We start from the raw sequence: 9,773 nt of genomic DNA, 5'->3' as shown, positions 1-9,773 counted from the left end.
CTACAATAACTAAAGCACAAGGAATCAAATATCTATAACAGAAGTCAGTAAACACTAAGAGAATTAAACTCTTAGTGTTTACGCTTAGACTCTTAAATTACCCAAGTAATTAAAAAAACTAAAATACAAGAATAGTTTGATACAGGACTGTAAATTATAAATATACTAAAATAATAACTCTCCGAAATAACAACAAAGCCCACAGAACATGACATACAACGGTTAAAAAATATACACTTACATACACTAATCTTTTAATAAGTTGGCCTGAAAATTCTACAACATTTAATGTAATGATCATGATCATGATTGACTAAAACTCATAAAAATGTATTAAATAAAGACTATCAAGCTTTCCTTAATCCCCTTGCATTAGAAAAACAAAACAAAACACTGACACCATACAGACTGACTAACAGTCTACACAACTGTGACTCTTAATTATTTCCATATCATATGTTGCTATATTGATATAAACAGTCCTTTTTGTTGCTCGCCACACTACCCCTTTCCTCTGTTACATTATCCAGGCATTCCACAAAAAAGGAAAAGGTAAAAAAACAACAACAATGTTCTGTGCCAGTATTCCACAGTGGATTAGTGCATCATCCCCTTTGTCCTTGTACCTGAAGTGGATTGGGGAGCAACAGTCTCCAAGCAACTCAGAGTGAAGAAGGCAGTGACAGCAGCCTCCAGTCACAAGATCTAGAGCTGATAAATGGCTGATCAGTCACAGAGACGGGGCAAAGAGTGCAGGTCAACAGTGGCTGAGTGGAATGCAAAGAGCAACCACTTACTCACTTTAAACCACACACTGACCAATTCTGCGGGCATTCTAGCACTGTATTGAAAAACTGTAACATATTACTAAGCTGTACTATATAGTATATATATAAATATATATGTATAGTATACATACAGTGCACATAATAAAATGTAGTTATCTCTTGTATTTCTCTACTATTTGGGATGTTCCTGGTGACAAATTTTTAGTGAACTAAACGAGGAAAACAAATTAGACTAACCAACTAGTCTAACACTAAGAAACACTCAGAATAATTAAGTTTAATTTAAAAACCACTTAATGAACAAACAAAGGCATTTAAAACCATATAAACACATTGAATCCACATGAACACAAAACCGCATGAACACATGAATCATGCCACTTGTGTAATATCACTTCAAACACACAACAAAGAAGAAAACCAATGTTAAATGTGATATAAAAACATAATATTTCAAAAGATGTTATTAAAATCTATTACTAAAATCAGACAAATTACCATCGGAAAAATGAATGGTGTGTAACTGAAAAGTGTGGCGCATGCACAATGTTTGAAAATTCATGACAAACAACATCATAAATTTTAGATCTAAAAAAACAAAACAAAGCATCTATCCATCTTCTGCTTATCTGAGTGTTGGGTCGCAGGGGCAGGGAAGCCCAGGCCTCACCATATCACTAAGGGAGAGCCCATCAACCCTTCAGCTTGTATCAGTAAACTCATTCTTTAAAAGAACTAACAATAATAGACTTAACAAAAAGATCAGGCCTTGATTAACAGATTTAAGGCATTTCTCAACAATGAAGTTTCATCTAGTGGCAGATGGCTGCATAACATTTAGGACAGAACAATCTAATGGCAGTGAGCATCAATTGAAATGTAAAGCAATTAAGCAACTAGTACATCTGATAACAATTAGTGACAATAGTGGCAATCACTTGTCTAATCAACTAGTTGCGAACATCCCTATTTGCTGTATAATATGTATCTTAATATAATGTGTATAATTATTTGTATACATTGATAGTTTCAAATACTGTAATGTATAACTATGCTTAATCATTGTGTAAATATATAATGTGCCATAATAACTAGATGCTACACTATGGCAATGATGTTGGGTGGCAAAAAGAAGAACACAAAAATTAACAAAAAAGAACAAATGTACTGTATTTTTCACTTTTGTACACTACACAACATTAGGTTTTTATGCTGTACTCCAGCGGTCCCCAACCCCCGGGCCTCGGACCGGTACCGGTCCGTGAGTCGTTTGGTACCGGGCCGCGAGAGTTGAGGCTCAGGTGTGAAATGTATGGTTTTCAGGGTTTTTATCGGTTTTCAGCGTTATTTTGTTATCGTTTTTATCGTTAACTTGGTTTTCCTGGGTCTTTTCACGTGTGTTATGAATAAATCTTCTTTTTTTCGGTACCGGTACTAGTTTTATTTTGTTGTATTTATCCGCGACACCTTAAAGGCCGGTCCGTGAAAATATTGTCGGGCTTAAACCGGTCCGTGGCGCAAAAAAGGTTGAGGACCGCTGCTGTACTCGGTTACTGTATAACGTAGAATAATATTTCATTGTATACAGTAAGCTGGGCTGCATGGTGATGCAGTGGTTACTGTCACCTTACAGCAAAGAGGGTTTTTAGTTAGAACCCACCTTGCCTGTGTGGATTCTTACTAAGTACAGCAACCTCCACTAGCTGATCTGTGAGAACACCTAAAGATCAGTCCAGGTGAGAGACTTAATCTCTCCAGCTTGTACTAGATAAGCTGTGATGTTAGATGACAAACTATATGAAAAAACTAAATTAAACTATTTGAAAAAAGGAAATCTGTCATCCCCATTCATCCTGTGTATATTTGAGATTGAAAATTGCAGCCATTGTTGGTAGATTAGATTCTAAACTAAACAAGTTACTTTTTTTGGTTCAGTGTTTATTTAAATTTAAACATACAGCTGATAGCAAAAAAAATAAAAAAATAAACAGGTGTTTAAGGGTGACAGTGTATTCTGGAGAACTTGAAAACCAATATTTTTATCAGTGCATCATGGAAGGAACAACCAGACAACCAAGCAGAACAACAAAAAGAGGAAGAATATTCGCCAATTGACACCAAGGACTTACATCCTCAACAAGCTGGATCTTCTGCGCATGATCTATCAGAAGATAAAAACACTTAAAATCAAGTTTAGAATTCATACACCAGAAAATAGATCTTCAGTGTCAACAAAATTGATGCAGATAGAAATTCAAAAACTGAGAATAAAAACAAACTTTCCTAGACATACAAACAAGAAGTATGCAAGATAACTCAATTTTCTCAGAAATCCACAAAAATATGACAGATCATCTGGAAACACTGATTAAAAACCTCATGCAATCCCCTCAGACATAAGGATAAACATTCCTTCCTCGTCGTGGATAAGCTCTGCACTGATGGACAGCTATGTCAAGCTTACATGACTCTACATAGGGGATCCCACCACTACCGCATGGCTCCTCTGAAAGGATAAATAGACAAAATAAATAAATAAAAGATCTCACTGGGTAAAAGAAAATAGGTTCATGAAACTCAAACTTATTCTTTTCTTTATTTCTTATCTCTCCTTTTCACTCCTTCACACTCACACATCACTTCCTCAGAAAACAAACACTATACCGTCTCCATCTGCTTTCTCTTCTTGTATCTCTTTGTTATGGTTAATTGTTTTGTTGCTCATATGCCTCATCAGCACCCTATATTTATAACCCAACGTCTCACCACAGTACACCCGCATGACAGCCACTATAGATGCATAGCAGCTCCCCACATGCAAGAAACACTTTCAAATTCATAAACTATAGGTTAAACAGACACACATCCAGATCTCATGCTGTATATTCACACAAAAAAATTTCTTATGTTGTCTTTAAGGTTGGTTTCATAGAATGCATATGGCATTCATTCACAGGCAAAAAGAATAAAAATTCCAGAGTACATAACAAAATTAAAGGCAGATATTCTCCTGCTAAAAGAAACTCATCTTCAAAAATCTAAAGTAAATCATCTTATAGTTTCTAATGTTACCCTGGTCTCAAAGAAAAAAGGAGTTTCTATCTATGCTTTTGCAAAAACATTCAATTGTCGGTCAATATTCTCTTAATAGTAATGACCCAGCTTCTTTCATAGAGTTTTTGCTCAAATATATGACGTTACTGCCAATTCAAAAATCATTATTTGAGGAGATTTGAATACTGTATTAAACCATTTAATAGCTTGCTCCACTCACCTCTGCTGTTGCTAAGATGAACTAAAGTTGACTAAAGTTAACTGGTCCTTCCTATTCATGTTTCTTCACAAATGTGCCTTTGGAAAATCCTTTATTTATTGGATAACAACTCTGTATAACCTCATCAAAGGGCATTATGGGATGATCCCACAATGTAAATATTTCCTTCAAATTGTCAGACTTCACTTAAACGTCAATCCACTTTTAGATAAGATCAATAGGAACATCAAATGCTGGAATAATCTTCTGATCTTCTTATTAGAGTGAATAACTAAGACTGAAGTTTTAACCCAAAGTATTTTTTTCTCCATGATTCCATTCAGATCTACAGCCAAATGGTTTAAATCGATAGACTTCAACATCAACTGGAAAAACCAAAAATTTTAAATCCACTCTTCCAAAAAAGGCAAGACGATGGAAATGTTCTTTAGTACCAGCAAATACAGAACACAGCAGGACACCTGTTAGTACTTTCGTTTTCAAAAATCAAAAATCCCTTTTTTCATTGTACTCTATTTTTTTAAAGGTACTTCTGTGTTGTTTTGCTTTTCTATTCCTTATTGTGTTCAGATGGCATCATTCAAACTATGAATGTTTGTTATAGATTACCTTGTTTTAGTCTAAAGTACTTATGTGAAAGCAGGTGGCTTTTTGTCAGGTTGTTTGAGATCTTATTCTACCTTTGCTGAATTTCTCACACACGATTGCTTTTTCAATATATGTTTTCAGTCCAACCAGCAACTGGTCCTCATGTACACACACAAACAATAAGAGCAGTGGCAGGGCGCCACTCAGGCTTGCATCCCGTTGTGTCACTGCATGCTTCTAAATAATTCAGTGTCACTCAAATATTGATATGGAAATCACAGCTGACTGAACTGACAGTGAGCAGAGAGAAAGGCAGCAAAAATCTACTGTCCTAATTCAGCAGTCCCTTTCTTTTAACATCTCTGCTCCATTTGACTGATACGTTTTTATTGCAGCAGCTTTTGATCCTTATTTTATGGACATTTCACATATGCAATAAAACTAAAAGATCATCATCTGGTTATTGAAGCCCATTTTACAGAAGAACAAAAACATCTCCTGTGATTTGAGCACTTGATTATAATGCACGGCCGCAGAGTCATATTCTGTAGCCTTGTGTCTTGAATTGCATTGATCCACTGCTGCATGACTCTGATTACAGAATCAGTGCTTCCTTTTCACACCTCATGGCTTAATGAATACTGACATGCAACACTCATCATGCACTCAGAACCTACACTCATGAAGATTACTAACTAAATCAATTCTGCAGTGTGAAAGACTGATTTTGTTTTTGCTAATTGTACCTGGAAGGGATAGCAATGTGTTCTCACTCCTGTGTTGCTAGTGGATTATTACCTGATTAGAAGTACAATAGCGAGAGAGTGAGTGAAATGAGTTCCATTTTAATTCTGTGTACATAAAAGGGAGTATAAAAGCTTGATTTCCCACAACACTTCCTCAACATAGACAACCGGTTAAAAGTTCTAGGACACCACAATTTTTCTAGTTTTTTTTTATTGAAAAATAAGCAATTGGAAAATAAAATTAAAAAAAGAAATCATGGAATCAATTTATAGACCAAAATGTTTTCTAAACTTTTGGCTCATCAAAGTAGCCCCCTTTGGCAGATATAACAGCTGAACACACCTGTGGCATTCTTTTGTCAATAGAAATCAAATATTCTTCAGAAAGTTCCCATATCTGTTGCAGAAGTTCCCAAAAGTGTGGCACTTGTAGGTTGCTTTGCTTTCACTCTTCTGTCCAGTTCATCCCAAACCAGCTCGCTGGGGTTTAAGTCAGGAGACTGTGCTGACCACTCCATGTTTTCAAGCTTACCATCTTGTTCTTTTTCCAGAGGTAGTTCTGGCATAGCTTGGATTTATGTTTTGGGTCATTATCTTGCTGTAGGATGAACCCCTGACCAACTACCATACCAGAGGGTACTGCATGGCGCTCACTCTGTACAGGTCATCAACCCTGTATCCAACAAAACAGCTCCAGACCATCACACTTCCTCCTCTCACCATTTTTGTAGCAACATACTACTCTCTGAGGTACAATACTGTTCAACTGATGTTCACAAGAGTTAGTACCACAGTGTGTTCCAACACTGCTTTTATCCCTGTAAGTAATCCCGAAAAGCTGGAACACCTGTAGGAATTAGTAGCACAAGCTTTCAAGGCTTGATCAACCTCCATTGCTGCAGAACAGCTTTAAATTGTTAACCCATTTTGTGTTCCCTGAAAAATGCCATTTAGTGTAATTCTGAAATGAACATTATTTTTCGGTTTGGGGTAGCCTTACCTTTTTTAATCTCTGGCAATTCACCACTTACCTTCGTACCATTTCAAGCTATTCAATGGACTTGAATGACTTGAATTGCAATAAATAACTGGGAAAAACTGGGGTGTTCTAAAACTTTTGACCGGTAGTGTCACATATTATATTTATTTCCTACTGCTGTTTTTTTTTTTCAAGAAACCTAGTGCTAACTATACTTCTTTCTGACTAGAGAGCCAAAAGTCTTAATGAGAGGTCAGGATGCGTCTGAAATTAGCACGTAATTGAACCCAGTGTTATTTTTTCAATAATCTGTTGAGGGAAGTGTACCAACATTTCTTATTTGGAATTTCTCTCTTATTATTTTTATATGAATTTTACATAAATTGATTTTTTCCAATTAATTTTAGGTACAATGCCATTGCTTTGTAGATTACAAACCAAGGAACGTAAGAGTTTTGGGTGTAGGGGGTATAATGGGTATACCAAGCATACACAGAGAAATGGTGTATCATTTAGTCAGGAAAATTCCTGGAGATGTTGAACATAAATAAACACGTTAATAGTAACAGTCATTCTGGACTGTTACTATTTTACCTTGCTCGAGTATCGGGGTGTGTCACTTATAAATTATAATATTTTTTAGGGTACGTTCAACTAACACTTTGTCATTTTAGTAATTATAACATAAAGATCAGTCATAAAGATCAGTCTCAAAGATCTACTCTGTACTTTGGGTGAGTTATGGTAAAACCAGAAAAGTGTTCAGCCTTTAACTTTATAATTATATTTATTGAGGGTTTTTAGTTCATTGGGCATTGTGGAGGTTTCATCTTTTGCATTTGCGGTAACCATTATTTTACCTGCCTGCAAGAAACATCCTGAACTGAACATTCCCACTCGCTCTGCCCTCTAAGTGGGAACCTGTCCTTCACTCTCTGCCCACTGACTAGCTTTCATTCTGCTTTGATCATCTCTGCATGTACAAGACACAGGCTCTCTTGGCAAACAGAGTAATGGGAGGTTTTCTGAATAAAGCTTGGTCAATAACACCCACATTGATCATTTGTACACCCAAACTGTCACATCTGTGATACAGACAGAACTGCCTCTCCCCCTTGCATCAATGTAAAGTATATTTATAGTGTACGCAGGTATTGTGATGGCAAATCTGTTACATAAAGGTCTTTCAAATCCAGGTTTCTTTGTGCTGCTCTCAGCTATATAGTATGCAAACAAACAGGCACACAGAGGACTGTGCGATCCAGACAGTTTTCGATTGGATAACAACTTACATAATCAGGCTGTCTGGGAAGAGTAGAGTAGAGGGCACAAGGCAAAGACAGTCTGTGTCATCCAAGTGAGATGGTTAGAGAGTGAGTATTTCGAGAAGATTCACCAGACTACCTGGTTCTTAACATTAATGTGGCTAAGTGTGCAAAGTCCTTCCAAAATGTAATAACTGCAAGCTGGTTTTACTCTTGTGACTTATTATATCTTGTTGGAGCTTTACTAAAACAAGATATGCTGTCTGAAAGAAGGTATGTAGTGTGACCCTATCAACATGATAATGACTGACTTAAAAGATGATGGGCAATCATGATCAGAAATGGGCCACTAACACCCTGCAACAATCTTCAGCAAAACTAGCAGCTCTGTGAAACTATATTTGAGCAAAACAATGGTTGGAGTTAAATTGTAATGTAAGCAAAGAATAGCATGTAATGTCCACCCTGATACCCAGGCAAAATATTACACGAACCTGAAATACTTGTAGTGATAAAAGAAAACTACCAAAATCTAATTTTATGAGACTCTATTAAAAAATAAATAGAAAAAACATATTATATCACATCACAGCTGTAGTGGGTTGTTGATGAGCAGCACACTGTTGCCTCACAACAAGGTCCTGGTTTTGAATCAACCATCTAGCTTTCTGTGTGGAGTTTAAATATTCTCCCCTTGTCTGTGTGTGTTCTCTTCAGGTGCTCCGGCTTCTCCCAAACACATGCAGTTAGTGGGATATGGTTAACTGGTGGCAGCATAAGTGTAAATGGTTGTCTGTGTTAGCCCTGTGACAGACCTGCAACCTGTCTATGCTGTGCATGCTTCTTGCCCTGTAGCAGCTAGAATAGGCTCCAACTCCCCTCCGTGACCCCGTGTAAGAAGAAGACAATGGATGAAGTATTGGTTGAGAGACAACAGAATCCTTTAGATAAAAATAAGTTTTATCACTATATGTTTGTGGGCAAGTCATATGTTATGTTCTGTCAACCACATTAATAAATAAATGAATAAATAAATTGGCAGCTCCAGTGTTTTCCTACTGCTCTCATAAAGAAAACAATCTGCTCTGAGGACAGATTTCTTTTACTGCACAGGAGTCATCTGAGATCCTGCTTGAAGAGCTGCAGATCCTCAAGCAGGAAAATGGCAACCATCCTTACATTTACTGAGATGAACAGAAGGCTTTTGGAAAAGTTCTGACACAGTGTCGGTAATTCCAACTTGTATTTGGATTTCATCTTTTAACATAGAGGTTTAGTGGCTCCTTTAAATTGGCACATCATAACAGCTGCATTCTCAGTTGCAAATGCCAGAAAATCAGTGCTACGTTTTCTGATGTCACAGAATGAAATATATGGAATTCTGATGTAGATATTCAGGTAAATGTTTGGCCTTGACACTAATTTGTAATATTTGTAGCATTTTTTTGTGAGTCTTGTAAAATATGATAATATGTTACTTCTTTGTTTGTTTATTTATTTTTCATTTATGTTTTGCCATGCATTGTCTAAGGTAGATTTGGACCAGAGCCACTTAAAAAAAAAAAAAAAATCACATAGGACAATGTCTAAGGGGAAATGCCAAAGTTCACCAGGCTGTTTCTGAGACAGCCAACAGAAGCATTCTCTACAGCATACCCTGTGTGTGCTCCAGGATTTTCTTCTGGTACAACATGCCCTAAACACTTTACACAGGAGTTATCCACAAGACTAATTATTTTTTTTAATCATTGCAACTGGGTTCTTTTGATGCAAAGAGAAAACAAGCAGATGACGCTAATTGGTTGACCAGTGGGCCAGAATAGAAAAATGAGCAACAGCGGAATTGAACCATGAAAAAAAATTAAAAGATCAAAAAATGCAGCAGGAAAAGCACAGCTGGTGGCTACAGTGGACACTTCATTGTTTAAAACACTTGGTTTCACTTGAGCTCTTTGAAAGTTAAAACTTTGCAGCTCCAACGACAACACAAGCAAGACGGACCCAGACACCATATAGTACCATATAGTTTGTATACTTCCTCCATTTGGCAACAGAACTATCTGCAGACAGACAGGCTGCCTGCTGGCAGGCCAACAGGCTACCTCTCACCCAAACCTTCTTTGGAATGCTCTG

This window comes from Maylandia zebra, linkage group LG22 (genome assembly GCF_041146795.1).
Source record: "Maylandia zebra isolate NMK-2024a linkage group LG22, Mzebra_GT3a, whole genome shotgun sequence".
NCBI lineage: Eukaryota > Metazoa > Chordata > Actinopteri > Cichliformes > Cichlidae > Maylandia > Maylandia zebra.
The sequence above is the reverse complement of the archived record's forward strand: the minus strand, read 5'-3'. Positions refer to the sequence as shown.